Raw genomic sequence first — 19,068 nt, 5'->3', positions numbered from 1 at the left:
TGCTCCAACAGGAGCAATCCACACAGGGAGGGCGAGCCACCTTTCAGCAGCATATCTCAATCTGAGAGGTGAGCTCCTCTGACCAAGGTACCAAGTGGAAAAAAGAACCAAAGAAGAGAAAAGCCTCCATGCCACGCTGAATCAGCGACCCGCAAACCCCAACCAGAGGCACGCTAGGGTCAGCACAACACAGCGGCAGGACACTATCCCCCAGAGAAAGACACAGAACTTACCCATCCCCAAGTGCAGGGAGGGTGACCACCCCGGCAACAACCAAGATGGTCACGCTCACCCATTGGGGAGTAAGGTTCAACGGCCAAACTCAAACCCAGAGCCAGGACACAAACAACTCTCCTACTGATGGACCAGCGGGAACCACCACAAACCCAACCCAAGGAAGCCACTTACAGATCTCCTGATGCACAAATCACAAAGAAATATTACAAATTCCATCAAAGGGCAAGCCAACTCGCCAGCTCCAAAAAGCAGTACGACCAAAGAGGAGATGGAGAATAAAAAAACAACTGAGGTTTATGATAGCAGAAATGATGGAAAGCCTCAGGAACAAAATCAGAAAACAATTCCAGGAGTTTAGAATGGAAGTCTCAAAGGACCTTCAGGAAGCCAAGAAAGAAATGGAAGCAAAAATGGATATAGTGCAAACATCCGTTAAAGAAGACCTTAACATCCTGAGAAGCGAAATGCATGAAAAAATAGATTTAAAATACAAATCTTTAAAGGAAGAAATTTTCACAATCAGAGCTGATCTGGCAACCATAAATAGCTCCCTGACATCCATAAACTCCACACTTGAAAACACAGCACAAAGAATTAATCATATTGAATCCAGAATCTCTCTCTTGGATGATGATGGAGCCGATAAGGACCAGAAAATTACCACACTCCAAGAAACGGTAAAGCTACAGTGCAGACTAATCCAGGAGCTAGTGGACAAAGACAAGAGATATAATCTGCACATAATTGGAATAGAAGAAGGAGCTGCATACCAGAGCAGAGGACTTCAAAATATTCGCAATAAAGTGATCGCAGAAAACGTCCCCAATCTCACTAGGGACCCCATCCAGGTAACCGAAGCCTATAGGACACCTGGCAGACAAGATCCTAGAAAAGCCATGCCAAGGCACATAATATTCAAGACTTCAGGTCTCAAGAATAAAGAGCAAATTTTGAATGCAGCCAAAGCGAAGAAAGAAATTTATTACAATGGGAAAAGGATCCAAATAACAGCAGACCTCTCCACACAAACCTACCACACACGAAGAGAGTGGAACAACACCATCCAAGTCCTATAGGCCAACAATTGCCAACCCAGAATCAGATATACAGTGAAACTAGAATTCATATTTGAGGGGAAAAAAAAAAAAAAAAAACAGATCTTTCCATAGCAAAGAGGACCTAAAGGAATAAAAAACCAGTCCTACAGCGAATTCTAAGAGTGGAACCCCGCCCAACAGAAACTGTACAGGACACACAGACAGACAGAAAGAAACTACAATAGCCAGAGCCCAACAGAAAGAGCAGCTCCCAAAAGACAAGAAAAAAAAAGAGAGGAAAAACAGCCTAACAGGAAAATGGAAGGGGAAAAAACACTCCTATCCTTGATCTCTTTGAATATAAATGGTATAAACTCTCCGATAAAGAGGAGCAGACTGGCAGAGTGGATCCGCAAACAAAAAGTTGTCATCTGTTGTCTACAAGAGACCCATCTTACAGCAAGGGATAAAAAACAGGCTACGAATGAAAGGATGAAGCAAGATCTTCCAAGCAAACGCACCTACCAAAATGGCATGAATAGCCATCCTGATCACAGACAAGATGGAATTCTCATTAAAATCAACTCAAAAACACAAAGAAGGTCACTACATTTTAACACAAGGAAAAATCCAGAATCAAGACATCACATTGATAAATGTATACTCACCAAACAAAAGAGGCCCTACATATGTCAAGCAAATGCTCACAAAACTACAGAACAAGATAGACCCAAACACAATAACAGTAGGTGACTTTAATACCCCACTCTCTCCAAGAGACAGATCCAACACCCAGAGGATTAGCAAGGAAGTTGAGGACCTAAGTAACACCATATCCCAAATGGATCTGACAGATCTATACAGAATCTTCCACCCTACAGAGACCCAATACACCTTCTTCTCAGAAGCCCATGGATCATACTCCAAAATAGACCATGTCATAGCCCACACAAAGAACTTCAGCTAATACAAAAGTATTGACGTCATCCCATGCATTATATCTGACCACAGTGGAATAAAGGTAACCCTCAATAACAACGGTTACCACAGATGCTATACACATTCTTGGAGGCTAAACCCCTCACTGTTATCTAATACTTGGGCCACAGACCAAAGTAAGGATGAAATTAACGAATTCATAAGCCACAATGACAATGAAAATACATCACAAAGAAACCTATGTGATACAGCAAAGGCAGTACTGAGGGGCAAGATAATCGCCCTCAGCACTCACATTAAAAAAATGAAACAGAGCAGGTGAATAACCTCACAATGAAACTAAAAAACCTGGAGAAACAAGAAATGATCAAATTTAAAATGACTAGGAGGAGAGAGAGATCACAAACATTAAAGATGAGATAAATCTGATTAAAAAAATAGAAAGACCATTCAACAAATAAATAAGACTAAAAGCTGGTTCTTTGAGAAAATAAATAAAATTGACAGACCCCTCGCAAGACTTACAAAAAAAAAAAAAAAAAAGAAGAGAAGAGACTTATATACGTAAAATCAAGGACTCCACCGGAAAAATTACAACACGTACACACGAAATTCAAACAATCATAAGGAACTAGTTCCAAAACATCTACTCACTATAAAACAATAATTTTACAGAAATGGATCAATTCTTAGAGAAGTATAAACTGCCCAAACTGAACCAAGAAGAAATAAATCAACTAAATAAACCAATAACTTACAGTGAGATACAGGGGGTAATCAAGAACCTCCCAACAAAGAAAAGCCCAGGCCCAGATGGATTCACCAACGAATTCTATAAAACCTTTAGTGAGGAGCTAATAACAATACTCCTCAAACTCTTCCGCGAAATAGAAACAGAGAGAGAAATCCCAAACTCATTCTATGAAGCTGATATTATATTATACTCATCCCCAAACCAGGCAAAGACCCAAGAAAAAAAGAGAACTACAGACCAGTATCACTAATGAACACAGACGCAAAGCTCCTCGATAAAATTTTAGCTAACAGGATCCAGAAACTGATCAAGAAAATTATACATCATGACCAAGTAGGCTTCATCCCACAGTCACAAGGATGGTTCAACATCCATAAATCAATCAATGTAATCCACCACATCAACAGAACTAAAATCAAGAATCACATTGTTATCTCAGTCGATGCCCAAAAAGCCTATGACAAAATACAACATCCATACTTATTAAAAGCTCTGGAAAGGACTTCCAGGAAGACGGTGGATGAGCAGCAGAGCCCTAGCTGAGCTCCCTCTGTCATCACAGTTTTCTCACCCCACAGAAACTTTTACTCCTAGAAAGACAGCCAGAGTAAGTTCTAACAGTACAGGGATTCTGGCCAGGAAGGAAAAATCAACTTTGCACGTCTGAATACAGAGATTTGAGCTCCGGGCAGAGGACCACCGCCGCACCAGTGTCAGCGCCTGCACAGCGCCCGGCACAGCGACCCACACTCCGCGCAGCTAAAGCACACAGCGTAGACCAGGGAGAAATCCTCCAGATGGCAGCTGAGCACGGATGGGCTGAAATCGCAGAGAAAGCGTGAGTACCACAGGAAAGATATTCTCACTCGCACTCACAGAGCAGCTTCTGGAAGGTAGCCCTTCCCCCACTGCCAGAGCAAAGTGCCATCTTTGACACTGGCATAGGGTCAGACCAGACTGGAACTAAAGTGGGCCTGGAGAAAGTAAGGACAAAGAAGCCATCTATGAAAAGGGCAAGAGGGACCGACCAGTGAGAGCCATCTCCCCACAGGAGAACGCCCCTTGCACAGGCGGGAGGCTCAGCCAGAGGTGCCCGGCCCTGCCCGCCGGAATTTCTAAATTGAAAGCAAGAGCAGCGAGCAGCTACTGGTGGCATGGAAACACCAGACGGGGGAACAAACAGTTCCTGAGACAGATAAATGGTCCCGTCACAGAAGAAGCCCAATTCCCAGCCCAAAACGGAGCTGAATTCCACAGCCAGCTCCGCCAGGCGACGGCCGCGCCAAAGAGGGAGGAACCTCCCCCAGGCAAGCAACTCTCAGCCCGGTAAACCATGCTAGAGGAGCCCCGCCCTGCTGAGTACACAGCATATTCAAAGCCAGGTGTTAAAGGCTGCGGCCCCACAGCAGAAACAGGAGCCACGGTTCCCGAGACTGTTCACATCCCCATATACAGAGGACACCCAAGGCCTACCTGCAAGCTGTGTGAATCACAGAGACCCAGGATTGCAACAACAGGGGAGAAGGGTTGGAACAGATCCACCCCCTGCAAACTGAAAGCAAGTCAAACCAGCCAATCAGGAAAATAGACTAGAGACAATCGCAAGGAAAACAGAGACTGGGGAAAGACCACCCAAACAAGGAGGACTCCATTTTTTTTTTCTTTTCAAACATTTTTTAAACTTTTTAAAAAAATTTTTTTTAATTTTTTCACTTCTGAAACATCGTTGGTTTTTTTGTTTTCCATTTTTACCTGTTTGTTTTATCAATTTGTTTTTCTTTTTTGGTTGTTCATTTTTCTGTTTTTTTTTCCTTTTATTTTTTATTTTATTTTATTTTTTAATAATTTTTCTCTGTTTTGTGTATCTGTCTTCCAGTATTTTTCCTTTATTTCTCTTTGCGTTCTCTTTCTTTAAAAATTACTTTCCTAAGAATAACACCTTCACTCTTTTCTGCTAACTCTCCACTGTCTATCATTTTAACCTTGTTCTTTCTACTGATTCAACTCTTCTCCACATTTCCATGTCACTGAAACTAAACCAAAATCATCACCTCCCCCCCCCCCCCGCAATACATTTTACTCTATTCTCTTTGCTACCTCTAACATTCCCTCGTGACTTACTGTGAGGACCTTCAGGTTCCATTGACTGCTGGTTATCGGATAGAGGGTATCCCTGCTTAATCCGAGTGAATCAAAGGGGTTCATAGAGAAAGCCAGTCCAAAAAGAACTTAATATAAGAACAAGAATTGCTCATAGGGTTGTAACAGTAAATAAGTAACTACTGAATACAAGGCCCAGGATCAGTTGTTATATTGAAATTGTATTCTTTAGGAACACCAAATCTAATTTTATAAACAGATATATAAGGAATCTGTACACAATTGTGAACTTATAAGATTTACACAACAGTGCTCGGTAAGGGCTGCTTTGGGTCTTAAACAGTGCTCACAGGTGCTTGTAGATTGGCATTCCCAATCCAAATGGGCAGAAGAAACACAAGAAAGATGGCAATCAATGGAGTCTTATCTCCCACTCAAAACAAGCAGGAAGCAGAGCAGTCAATCAAATACATAGAAGAGAAACCTCAAAATGCTGGACAAAGTCTACTGATAAACATAATAAATGAAAAGTTTGAATCAATACAGCAATCCTTCCATAAAGTAATAGATGATTTCATGGGCTTGACAAATAGAAAGATAAATGAAATTCAAGAGTCAAATGAAAAGATAGCTACCCAGGTAAAAGATTTGAGAGACAGCACTCAAAACCAAATTAATGAAGTAAAGAAGTCCATGCAAGACGTAAGAGATGACATGGAAATCATCAGGAAAGACCTCAAAATCCAAACAGAAACCCTGAAAACACTAAAGAGTAGGAGAAACACTTGGGCTCCATGGCGCAGGACGGAACTTCCTTAACAAAGACCCAAAGGCTACAAATCAAAGAAAGGTTGGACAAACGGGAATGCATCAAACTGCAGAGCTTCTGCACGGCAAAGGACATAGCTCACACGATAAACAGAAAGCCCACCGAGTGGGAGAAGATCTTTACTGGCCATTCAATGGACAAAGGCCTCATATCTAAAATATATGCAGAACTAAAAAAATTACCTTCCTCTAAAACAAAACTGCAAAGAACCAATAGCCCCTCATCAAGTGGGCTAAAGACTTACAAAGAGACTTCTCTGATGAGGAAATGAGAATGGCCAAGAGACATATGAAAAAGTGCTCTACATCACTGGCCATAAAAGAAATGCAAATGAAAACAACATTGAGATTCCATCTTACCCCAGTAAGAACGTAATATATCAAGAAAACTAACAAAAACAATTGTTGGAGGGGATGTGGCCAAAAGGGAACCCTACTTCATTGTTGGTGGGAATGTAAACTGGTTCAGCCACTCTGGAAAGCAGTATGGTGATTCCTCAAAAGGCTAAATATAGAACTCCCCTATGATGCAGCAATCCCACTTTTGGGTATCTATCCAAAAAAACACAAACAAAATCACAGTAAAGCCACCAGCACAACAATGTTCACTGCAGCACAATTTGTCATAGCTAGAATCTGGAACCAACCCAGATGCCCCTCAGTAGATGAGTGGATCAGGAAAATGTGGTACATATACACAATGGACTTTTATGCCTCTATCAGAAAGAATGACATTGTCCCATTTGTAAGGAAATGGAAGGACTTGGAAAAAATTATACTAAGTGAAGTGAGCCAGACCCAAAGAAACATGGACTCTATGGTCTCCCTTACTGGGAATAATTAGCACAGGTTTAGGCAAGTCACAGCAGAAGATCACAAGAGCCCAATAGCTATACCCTTATGATGACATAAGATGATGCTAAGTGAAATGAACTCCATGTTATGGAAATGATTGTTATATCACAGTTGTAACCACTTTCAACGTCCCATGTGTATCTGTAGCTTCTACTATTGATGATGTTCTTGTATCACCTTCCTGTGATTGTATCTATACTATCTCTGTAATCTTATCTGAGTATACTGGAAACCGTTTATACTGGTATTAGAACTAGGAAATTGAAATGGAATACCAAAATTGAGAGACACGGGGTAAAAAAAGACAAACAACTACAAAAGCAATACTTGCAAAACTGTTTGGTTTAAGTTAACTGAACACCTCATGGGGGGAAAGGGAAAGGGGGAGGAGGGAGGGGGAATGAGGAACGAGGTAACAAACAGTACGAGAACTCTATCCAATGCCTAACATATGAAACTGTAACCTCTCTGTACATCAGTTTGATAACAAAAATTTTTTTTAAAAAGCTGTGGAGAGAACAGGAATAGATTGAACATTCCTCAAAACAATAAAAGCCATATACAACAGACCAACTGCTAACATCGTATTAAATGGGGAGAAACTAAAATCATTCCCCCTAAACTCATGAACAAGACAAGGATGCCCACTCTCCCCACTTCTTTCAATATAGTGCTGGAATCCCTAGCCATAGCAATAAGACAAGAGGAGGACATCAAAGGGATCCACATCGGCAAGGAAGAAATCAAGCTATCCCTATTTGCAGATGACATGTTCTTATATCTGAAGGACCCAAAAAACTCATTCCCCAAACTCCTACACATAATAAGCCATTTTGGCAAAGTAGCTGGATACAAAATCAACCCACAAAAATCAGCAGCTTTTCTGTACAACAGCAATATACAAGCAGGAAAAGAAATTATGGAAACAATTCCTTTTACAGTAGCCAAAAAAAGAATAAAGTACCTAGGGATCAACCTAACCAAAGACGTGACGAACCTATTTAATGAGAACTATAAAAATCTAATAAGGGAAATCAAAGAATATACAAGTAGATGGAAAGACCTCCCATGCTCATGGGTAGGCAGGATCAATATAGTGAAAATGGCCATATTGCCCAAATTGTTATACAAATTCAATGCAATCCCCATCAAAATCCCAGCTACATTCTTCACTGAAATAGAAAAATCAACCCATAAATTCATATGGAACAGCAAAAGACCTAGAATAGCCAAAGCAATTCTAGGCAAAAAAAAAAGCAGCAGGAGGTATCACAATACCAGACTTCAAGCTCTACTACAGAGCCATCATAACAAAAACAGCCTGGTATTGGTATAAAAACAGACCTGAAGACCAATGGATTCGAATTGAAGATCCAGAAATAAAACCACACTCTTACAGTCAGCTGATATTCGACAAAGGAGGTAAAGACATACAATGGAAAAAACAGAGCCTCTTCAACTACTGGTGCTGGGAAAACTGGGCAGCCATATGCAGAAAACTCAAGGTGGACCCTAGCCTATCACCATGCACCAAGATCAACTCAAAATGGATCAAGGACCTCAACATCACACCTGAATCTTTGAAACTACTGAAGGACAGAGTAGAAAAGACGTTAGAACTTATAGGCACAGGAAGGAACTTCCTGAATAGAGTCCCAGTAGCACAACAGTTAGGGGAGAGGCTCAACAAATGGGACTACTACAAAATAAAAAGTTTCTGCAGAGGGGGAAGACGAAGCTTGAAAGACTTGGTAATGGCGACGGGTTTGTCGGAGCACCATAACATGGTGTGGGAAATGAAGACAAATCAGATGCCTAATGCAGTACAGAAACTCCTGTTGGTAATGGACAAGAGAACTTCAGGAATGAATGACTCACTGGATTTGTTACAGTGTAATGAGAACTTGCCATCCTCGCCTGGCTATAATTCCTGTGATGAGCACATGGAGCTTGATGACCTTACTGAACTTCAGGCTGTTCAAAGTCATCCTGCCCAATCTACCATATACCAGCTAAGTTCAGATGTTTCACATCAAGAATACCCAAGACCATCTTGGAACCAGAATACCTCAGACATATCGGAAAATAATTACCATGAAAGTGAGGTGGACTGGCTCACAGAACTAGCAAATATTGCCATCAGTCCACAAAGCCCCCTTATGCAATGCTCATTTTACAACAGATCATCTCCTGTACACATCATAGCTACTAGCAAAAGTTTACATTCCTATGCATGCCCTCCACCAGTATCCTCCTCTTCAAAGAGTGAGCCAGCCTTCCCTCACCACCACTGGAAGGAGGAAACACCAGGAAGACATGAAAGGGCAAATAGTGAATCAGAATCTGGCATTTTCTGCATGTCCTCCCTGTCAGATGATGATGATTTAGGGTGGTGCAATTCCTGACCTTGAACTATTTGGCACTGTTTTTTTTAAAGGCACACAACTGTGCTTTCGTAAGGGAAACAGTAAGGAATGGCAGGATGTTGAAGATTTTGCTAGAGCTGAAGGCTGTGATAATGAGGAAGATCTCCAAATGGGCACTCACAAGGGCTATGGTTCTGATGGTCTAAAGTTGTTATCACATGAAGAAAGTATATCATTTGGTGAATTTGTACTGAAGTTGACTTTTGACCCTGGTACAGCAGAAGATGGCTTACTTACCGTAGAGTGTAAGCTGGACCACCCTTTCTATGTTAAAAATAAAGGCTGGTCATCATTTTATCCAAGTTTGACTGTGGTACAGCATGGCATTCCATGTTGTGAGATTCATATTGGTGATGTATGTCTACCTCCTGGACACCCCGATGCCATTAACTTTGACGATTCAGGTATATTTGATACATTTAAAAGAGCCATAAGTGTGATCCTTGGTGACAGGTGGAAGAAAATGAAGAATGAAGAGAGAAGGATGTACACATTAGAAGCAAAAGCTTTGGCTGAAGAACAAAAACGTTTAAATCCTGACTGTTGGAAAAGGAAAAGAACCAATTCAGGATCACAGCAACATTAAGCCAGGATACTAATGTTCCTAAGTCTGTATGGATAAACAATTGACTCTTGATGGAAAGACTTAAGAGAAGATCACAGTCTCACCATTTGTCCTGAATTCAAGTTATCATAAGATACTGATAGCATTTGAGTCTTGAAATGATTGAATACTAGGAGTGAGGATTTGCTTTCTCCATTAGAGCATTAAGTAAGCTAAAACTATCAACATTGTAAACCAAATTGCCTTATTTTCCTTCCAAACTTCATATATGTCTTTCAGGAAATATAGGCTTGAAAATTGATATTCTGTGGCGCTAAAGTACAGTAGAAAGAGAGAAGAAGTGTATACGTGTTTTATTTTAAATTGTAAAAAGGGAATTTAAAAGTATATAACTGCTGTTTATACAGCCAACCATATGGGAAAGGATCTTTACCAGCACAGGCACACTGAGTGTACGTGTGCACCAGGTGGCAGCACTCACCCATGAGTTCCAGTGAAGAGCGAGTCAGGTCAAGGCAGAGTTAGTTAATAGCATTGGGATAGTCACTGTAATGGTGCTATTAACAGTCAACACCATTGTATTTTTAAATGTTTTGTTCTGTATCTCCTCAGCCACATATCTTAAGTATATTTCATCATCATATCTTTATGGTGGGGGCAGACTTTGCACTTATTTCAGTTCAACACTTGCACTTTACTTTTCCTCCAACTGTCTAAAATTGGAGCAAATACGTTGGCAATACAGCTGCTTTTGCTCTGAGCTACAATCATGGCTTTTCATGTAATTTACCAAGTGGTGTTTCTGGTTAGAAACCACAGCTGTAAAATTGATTTCAGTTCATTACACTTCATGATGTTGCCCCTCAATTTTGCACATTATATTCTTGTATATTATTTCAAATAAAATGAAAAAAAAAGTTTATCTCTGAAGAAAAAAGTTTCTGCACAGCTAAGGACATAGCCACCAAACTAGAAAGACAGCCAACCATATGGGAAAGGATCTTTACCAGCACAGCAACAGACAAAGGCCTAATATCTGTCATCTACAGAGAACTCAAAAAACTAAGCCCCTCCAAGCCCAGTAAACCAGTTAGGAAATGGGCAAAGGAGCTAAAGAGAGACTTCACAAGAGAAGAGATAAAAATGGCAAAGAAACATATGAGGAAATGTTCAACATCCCTGGCAGTAAAGGAAATGCAAATAAAAACAACCCTGAGATACCACCTCACTCCAGTTAGAATGGCCTATACTCTGAACTCAGGCAACAACAAATGCAGGAGAGGATTCGGGGAAAGAGGAACCCTTCTCCATTGTTGGTGGGAGTGCAAATTAGTACAACCACTTTGGAAAACAGTATGGAGGTTTCTCAAAAAGCTCAACATAGACCTACCCCATGACCCAGCCATACCACTTCTAGGCATCTATCCTGAACAACAGGTCCCAAGATATCAAAAAGACATCTGCACTTCCATGTTTGTCGCTGCACAATTCACAATAGCCAAAATATGGAAACAACCCAGATGCCCCTCCACAGATGAATGGATCCAAAAAATATGGTACCTATATACAATGGAATACTACATAGCAATTAGAAATGGTGAAATATTGGTATTCACAGGGAAATGTTCAGAACTTGAACAAATAATGTTGAGCGAGACAAGCCTAGAACACAGAAAACAAAGGGGCATGATCTCCTTGATATATGACTGTTAAGGAGGGGGGAGGGAGAGACAGTAGAGACCAGGTCTGCGAAACCAAAAACTTCTTGTCAAATGGTATTTCCCACAGGTTTGGGTCAGCGACCCTACATTATGTAACTAAAACCAAACAACTACTCAACATATAAAGTTCAAAAATAGACCTCTCAGTGGATCACAATAGTTCAAAAGCTATGTAGGTATATTCATATAAGACTAGTGTTGACATATTGTCTACTGTCGACATTACATTTAAAGCCCTATGTGAATTTTCTTTGACGTAGGCCACGTAGCTACTTGTATATGTTCTTGGTACACTGTGTATTGTATATATGCCTGCCTGACCTAGGGAAGGGAAAGAAAAACAGGGTGTAAGATATCACAAGAAATGTACACACTGCCCTACTATGTAACTGTACCCCTTGTGCACAACACCTTGTCAAAAACTTTTGTTTAATAAATAAATTATTAAAAAAGAAATAAGGGGCTGGGGATATGGCCTAGTGGCTAGAGTGCTTGCCTCGTATACATGAGGCCCTAGGTTCGATTCCCCAGCACCACATATACAGAAAATGGCCAGAAGTGGCGCTGTGGCTCAAGTGGCAGAGTGCTAGCCTTGAGCAAGAAGAAGCCAGGGACAGTGCTCAGGCCCTGAGTCCAAGCCCCAGGACTGGCCAAAAAAAAAAAAAAAAAAAAAAAAAGAAATAAAATTGAATAGAGAGCCAGCATTGGTGGCTCATGCCTATAATCCTAGCTACTTAGGAGACTGAGGTCTGAGGATCACAGTTAAAGCCAGCCTGGACAGGAAAGTCTGTGACTCATCTCCAATTAACCTTCAGAAAACCACAAGTGCAACTGTGGCCACACTTAAGCAAAAGAGCTCAGGGACAGTGGCCCAACCTTGAGTTCCAGGCCCAAGCAACAACAACGACTGTTGGGCACCGGCTATAGCGTTAAGAGGCAGTCCCGAGAGGCCTGCGTCTTCTCCAGCCCTGGGGCCGCGTGGCTGTTAGCCACTCCTACCCTCTCTGGGTCCAGAACCTGAAAGGGTGGCTCTAACCAGCCCCACCTCTTGCCTCAGACCTCGTGCGCGCCAAGATGGTGGCGGGCAGAATCCAGGGGTCGGTCCTGTGGGACGTGACGATAGCCCATGGGGGGGGAAGTCCTATGATGTCACTCATGGATGGACAGCTCATATCAGCCTATCGCCGTGTCTACCCAGCCACTCCAAGTCCCTTCCTGCCGCCATTACTGCTAGATAAACCCAGCCCTGAAATTAAAGCCTAAGATTTTCCGCGCAACGGATCCCCGAAGCGCCTGGTATCCTAAGTCCTTATTTAAACGTAAGGGGGCTGGGTGGGTGTTATTCGCGACTTACACACGTCCTCAGCTTTTCACACTAGGACACGCTCCAGCCTTTCCCCCGCTGGTGGGGAGAGAGTGCGCGAGGGCGGAGGGCCCTACATTTTGGCGCCATAACGTGCGGCACGAGCGCACGGGAAACGTAGGCTTAGAGCTACCGGTAAGCCAGGGATTCTTATTTTTGGGGTGTGTTTAGTCCCTCCATTGGGGAACAATGGGGCAGAGCCAAAGTAGATGGAGCGACTCGTCTTTTAAGATTCTGAGGGCTGGGGATATAGCCTAGTGGCAAGAGTGCCTGCCTCGGTATACCCAAGGCCCTAGGTTCGATTCCCCAGCACCACATATACAGAAAATGGCCAGAAGCGGCGCTGTGGCTCAAGTGGCAGAGTGCTAGCCTTGAGCGGGAAGAAGCCAGGGACAGTGCTCAGGCCCTGAGTCCAAGGCCCAGGACTGGCCAAAAAAAAAAAAAAAAGATTCTGAGGTTCATGTTCCAAAATACTGGATTGGATATTTCAGATTCTTGTGCCATACAAACTTGGGAGATGCTGACCTGTGAAGTCTCGTGGTTGATAAGAGCTAACCCACTCTCGGAGACATGGGACCGGCTGGGGCAGGAACTGGAAGACAAGAAAGCTGACTTGGGAGAGGAGCTCCCTCTTGTGGTCTTCTCAATCATCAAATCCCTTAAGGTCTGCTTTTCCTCAGACCCATCAGAAGAGAACCCGTGGGCTCGGGAGAGGGAGAGGGCGGCAGTGGAGAGTTCCGAATGGGAGGGAGACAGCCCTCCCGTGGATGGGCAGGAGAGGGGCCCGATGCCCCACTCCAATAGGCCCACAGATGAGCATGAGCCTGATCTCGATTGTCAGCCTGATCCTCGGGGCCCCGAACTAGATTCCGAGGTCCCGAGACACGTGGCAGATGAGCGGGGTGGGCGGCGGCCTCTGCCGTCTCGCCACCCTTCCCCCATCGGATGCTCCATTCCGCCTTGTGTGAACCTGAGAGGGCCTGCTGAGCTGCTGCTCCGCAGCTGCTGTGGCACTCACTCACTGAGCGCGGATGCCCCAACAGAATTTGAACAGGGATGAGTCTCCGCCTTGTGGCTACCCTGGGAGGCCAAGGACTTTCGAGAACTTAGGAAAGTGGTCCTCGAGGGGGAGAGATCGAATACTCCCTGGGCCGAGGCCCTCCTCCGTGGCCTCGATTTTCCACCACCCAGAAGTGGAGGAGCTTAGCCCAGACCCTGCTTACAAGAACACTGTACATAGACTGGTGTTCCTCTTTTAGACATGGGTGCTATGTTCAGGCTGAGGGAAATCAAGCTGCCAACCCCCCAATTCCCGTAACCTTTGACATGTTGTTTGGATCCACTGATCCGCATGCTACAGACCTCCAATAGGCTGCTTTTCCTGCCCCCTACCGGGAGCAGATGTGGGCCCTGGGATTCACGGCATGGAAAAGCTTAGGGAGGGGGCCCTCGAAGACCCCGACAGTAAGAGTTACTCAAAAGGCTACAGAGGGCCTTGCCACCTTTATCTACTGGGTGGAGAGAGGTCTCCTGGAGAAGGCTCCTGGGTCCCAGCTAAACCATCTTGTCAGGGCCCTGGTGTGGGAGGAAATGACCCCAGACTGCAGACTAGCTTGTGCAGGAATAAAGGAGAGATATATGGAAAGCTGGGTATTTGCCTGCCGGGATGTCAGCACTCAGGTCCACCGGACACAGTCATTGACCGCCTCGCTTACTGAGGAGCCGCCCCTGCCCCCACCAACGAGGTAAGCAAGGGGCACTGTTACAGATGTGGCGGCCGGGGCCACTTTAAGAGGGAGTGTCCTTCAGGCCCCGTAAAGTCTGGTGCCTTGCGAAGACAACCCTCAGACCAGGCTAAGGAGCTACCTAAAACACCTTGTCCCCGGTGCAAGAAGGGATTTCATTGGCAAAAGGATTGCAAGTCCAGATTTGATGCTGGGGGAAGCCTTTAAACTAGTAGTGGGGCACCCTCCAGCCCCGTCACCCAAAGGAGGCAACCAGTCTAGCGACCAGCCTAGTGACCAGCCTGGGGCCCTCTGGGCAGTCCCAATAGTCCCAGAAATTAGGCCAAGAACAGAAACTGTTATAGCCGGGAAAAGGTTCAGATGCTTAATTGACACCGGAGCAGACCAGACTATACTAAGAAAAGAGGAGGTTCCCCCGCAGTGGCAGCTGACCCCTGGGCCTCAGTTGTCAGGGGTGGGGGGTAAAGTTGGGTGTGAAATAACCAGGGACTGGCTTGCCTGGAGTGATATGGACAGTAATAAAGGAGAAGTGCGCCCCTGGTAACGACGGGCCTAACAGATAATCTGCTAGGACGGGATATTTTGGGGGAAGCTGAGACCTTGATCACCACAGGCCCTGGCCTGTTGGGTTACCCTAGTGACTATCAGGGAGTGCCTCCTTTCGAGACCTTGGGGCAGGAGGCTCCCATTCCTCCTACAAGGCCTCACCCCCAGTTCTAGGGGCCATTGTTCCTACTGTCCCTACCATTTGATGGCTCCTGGGTCCCCCGGTGTGGGTGGAACAGTGGCCACTCTCCTCAAACAAGCTAGAAAGATTGAAGGTAATAATATCAGAGCAACTATCCCTAGGACATATTAGAACCTCGTTAAGCCCTTGGAACAGCCCTGTATTTGTTATAGAAAAGGCCTCAGGTAAATGGAGGATGTTACAGGACCTAAGAAAAATTAATGAGCGAATAATTCCTGCAGGCACCCCTTTATGGGGGCTGCCATGGATCCCCTCCATCCCTCGGGATCGAATTTTTATTGTAATTGACATCAAGGACTGTTTCTTCTCCATTCCCCTTGACCCACAGGATTGCAAGAAGTTTGCCTTCTCCGTCCCCTCGGTTAACTACCAGGGGCCAGACCAAAGGTATGAGTGGGCAGTTCTACCTCAGGGCATGGCTGTCCAGCCTTCTGTCAACATTATGTGTCACAGGTCCTCCAACCTCTTCAGAGTCAGTCAGATATTATTTTATATGTCTATATGGATGACATCATTATTGGCGTGGCAGACGCCCAAGTGCTGGACACCGCCTATAGGAGGTTACGAACACTCATACAAAGAGGAGGATTGCATATAGCTAGTGACAAGATTCAGAAGGTATATCCCTTGAAGATCTTGGGGGCTGAACTTAGACTAGATTCTGTTTGCCCCCTTAAGCCCCAGTTATCCTTCCAGCCATCTTATACTTTGGTGGGGTTGCAAAGACTGCTAGGTGAGATTAAATGGCTAAGGCCTTGGCGTCACCTGCCTACGGAAGAGCTGCTTCCACTCCATGACTCTCTAAAGGGTAAAGCCCCCACTGATGTTATTACAATAAGTCCATCACTTCAAGCAAAATTTCAAAAACTCCAAATGGCCCTAAATATGGCACAGTTGGCTCGTTATAGGCCTGAGTGCCCCCTTTGCCTTTGGATCCTTCCCGGAGCTTTCCTCAGCCATTATTACCCAGTCAGGTGAGCCTCTCCAATGAGTGTACGCATCAGTAGGAGAAGCTCCCAGGGTTTATTCCCAGCTAGACCAGCTAGCTGACTTGGTAATTAAGGGCAGGAATACCTCTCTGAGACATTATGAGTGAGATCCTGATGTGCTCGTTATTCCCTACCGGCTGTCAGATTTTGAATGGGTTAGAAAAAACAATAACCAGGTGTCCAGAGCCTTGGAGGGTTTCATGGGAAAGTTTGCCATTATGGCACAACGAGGTGGGTGATTTCATTTTCTAGGTTACAGTGGACTCCTCCTGTACTTTTCTCTACCAGACCTCTAATCAAGGCTGTAAATGTTTTTACAGATGGGGGAAGGGCAGGGTCTGCCACAGTGGTATACTCCGCCTCCTCCCCGGCCAATGGGAAAGAAAACACCCACTACTTTGAGGCAGTTACAGGGTTTGCACAGTTTAAGAAGCTGTACGCAGTTGCCCTGGCACTAACCCATGTCAAACAGCCAATGAACCTGTTTTCTGACAGTTTGTATGTAGTTAATTTGTTACCAACCCTGGTGTCCTCATATATTAAATTAGATAAAAATCCAATTATTCCTCTGATGATCCAAGTTAGGTCTCTACTAAAAGAACGGGCTGAGCCTATATTCTTGTAGCACCTTCGCAGACACCAAGGACTACCTGGGAACCTGGCACAAGGTAACCAAACAGCTGATCATCTGGCCATTAATGGGACTATTACAGCTACAGCCATTATACAGACTCAAAACCTTCAAATGGCCCAAGGACTCCATGAGCCTACACATTTAAATTGGAGAGAGCTGCATCAGAGATTCCCTTCAATTCCTGTGAAGGATTTTAAAAAGATCATAAGGACGTGCAGATCATGTATGCCGCCTCTGCAATCTCCTGGGGTTAACCCAAGAGGCCTTAAGCCTAATGTTATCTGGCAAACTGATGTAACTCACTATGCTCCCTTTGGAAGGTTAAAATATATATTTATGTCCATAGACACCCACTCACATGCTTGTTGGGCAACTGCCCATTCAGGTGAAAGGGCCCAGCATGCTGAAAGCCACTTTCTAAAATGTTTTGCTATCCTGGGGCTCCCCCTACAGGTAAAGACAGATAATGGACCTTGCTTCATTAGCAAACCATTGCAGACATTTTTCCAAATATGGAATATTAAACATACCACTGGGATACCATACAACCCGAGGGGTCAGGCCATAATCGAAAGGCATAAGACCCTAAAGGGCCAATTATTAAAACGAAAGGGGGGAGCAGCCCCCATGACCAGTTAAGGACAGCTATGTTTACATTAAATATTTTAAATCTCTCCCAGGACCAACCTCTGTCGGCTTTTCAGAGGCATTGGTCAAACCAGACACCTTATTTAAAGTTGGAAGTCCATTGGAAGGACCCCCTCACAGGAGCATTGCGAGGCCTGGACCCACTTATCAGTGCCGGAAGGGGCTTTACATGTGTTTTCCTGACTGGGGAACCAAGTACAATTTGGATACCAGCTAGAGACTTAAAATATTGTTCATTGGAATGACCGCCCAAGGGCACCCACTCTTGAGGGATGTCTTCTCCTTGTTCTCTCTAGGAAAAAAAACAAAAAACAAACACCGTGGTGGATTTCTCCCTGCTCTTCCATGGAAATAAGGGAAGGAAGCCTGCCTGTGTGCATCAGCGATAGACAGCACTGGAGGCAACCAGCTTCCCTTCCCTGCTTGCTTCCTGGACTGCGCCTTGGCGTCTTCCTGGCGCAATGTTTTGCTGTGGCGATATTGCCAACAGCTTTGCACAAGAACTGGAAAGGAGTGTTGCACTGTTGTTTCGCCCTTTTTGCCCTCCCCCGCTGCTGAGCTCAGGGGTTCCCGCTGGAGGAAAATAGGCATAAGGGTTTAGTACCTTGCCTCAATGTTTATGATGAAATGTTTACAAAATAGGCGTAAGGGTTTAGCACCTTGCTTCAATGTTTATGGTAAAATGTTTACTAACCACATGCGTTAAGTTGCCATCACCTTGGCTGCCATGGACCTCCAAAGCCGCCAGAGCCCGGACCTGCTTCTACCTCACCGCCAGAGAAGGGGAATGCTGCCTGTGTTACCTTGAGTGGCACGGAAACGAACTAAAACTCCTATTTTCTCTGAAATGAGCCAGATGAGAGGCCCTCCATTTGCCTTATGGTTATGTTTACATCTGCCTTATGTTACAATTGCCTTATGTTTACATCTGCCTTATGTTTACAATTGCCTTATGTTACAATTGCCTTATGTCTACATCTACCTTATGTTACAATTGCCTTAAGTCCACATTTGCATCATGTTTACATTGTCTTTTGCTGGACAAATAGGTCTCCTATATTTTAAGCGACAAGCTAGGGCTGTCCAGCCAACAGTGGTCTTTTGCTTTTAGCCATTTGGGAACCCCATGAGGTTGGTCACGACGCCCACCGGGACCTGCTGCTTACCGGGGTTTACAGGCAGAAATAACAGGGCTTTCTCCTGAGTGCCAATCCCACTCTCCCTGAGTTCCTTCACTGGGATGGCAGGCCCTGCAGGTAGGTGTGTCTGATGTTAGCCCATGATGGGTACGACCTCCCATGGGGGAGGGGGGAACCTACGACAGGCGCACTCTCGAGTAGGGCGCCTCCTGCTGTTCAAAAAAACAGAAGGGGGAGATGTTGGGCGCCGGCTATAGCTTTAAGAGGTGGTCCCGAGAGGCCTGCCTCTTCTCCAGCCCTGGGGCTGCGTGGCGGTTAGCCACTCCTACCCTCTCGGGGC

At 44.6% G+C, this 19,068-nt stretch overlaps 1 protein-coding gene and 1 pseudogene across 2 annotated transcripts in view; one reads left to right on the top strand and one right to left on the bottom strand.

Moving 5' to 3' along the window:
- Positions 1-19,068, bottom strand: part of Snx14 (sorting nexin 14) — a 90,386-nt gene that overhangs the window by 20,687 nt on the left and 50,631 nt on the right. The window lies entirely within an intron of this gene.
- Positions 8,505-10,009, top strand: LOC125357158 (annotated as a pseudogene).

This window comes from Perognathus longimembris, chromosome 9 (assembly GCF_023159225.1).
Source record: "Perognathus longimembris pacificus isolate PPM17 chromosome 9, ASM2315922v1, whole genome shotgun sequence".
Lineage (NCBI taxonomy): Eukaryota > Metazoa > Chordata > Mammalia > Rodentia > Heteromyidae > Perognathus > Perognathus longimembris.
This window is presented reverse-complemented; position numbering and strand designations above follow the sequence as displayed.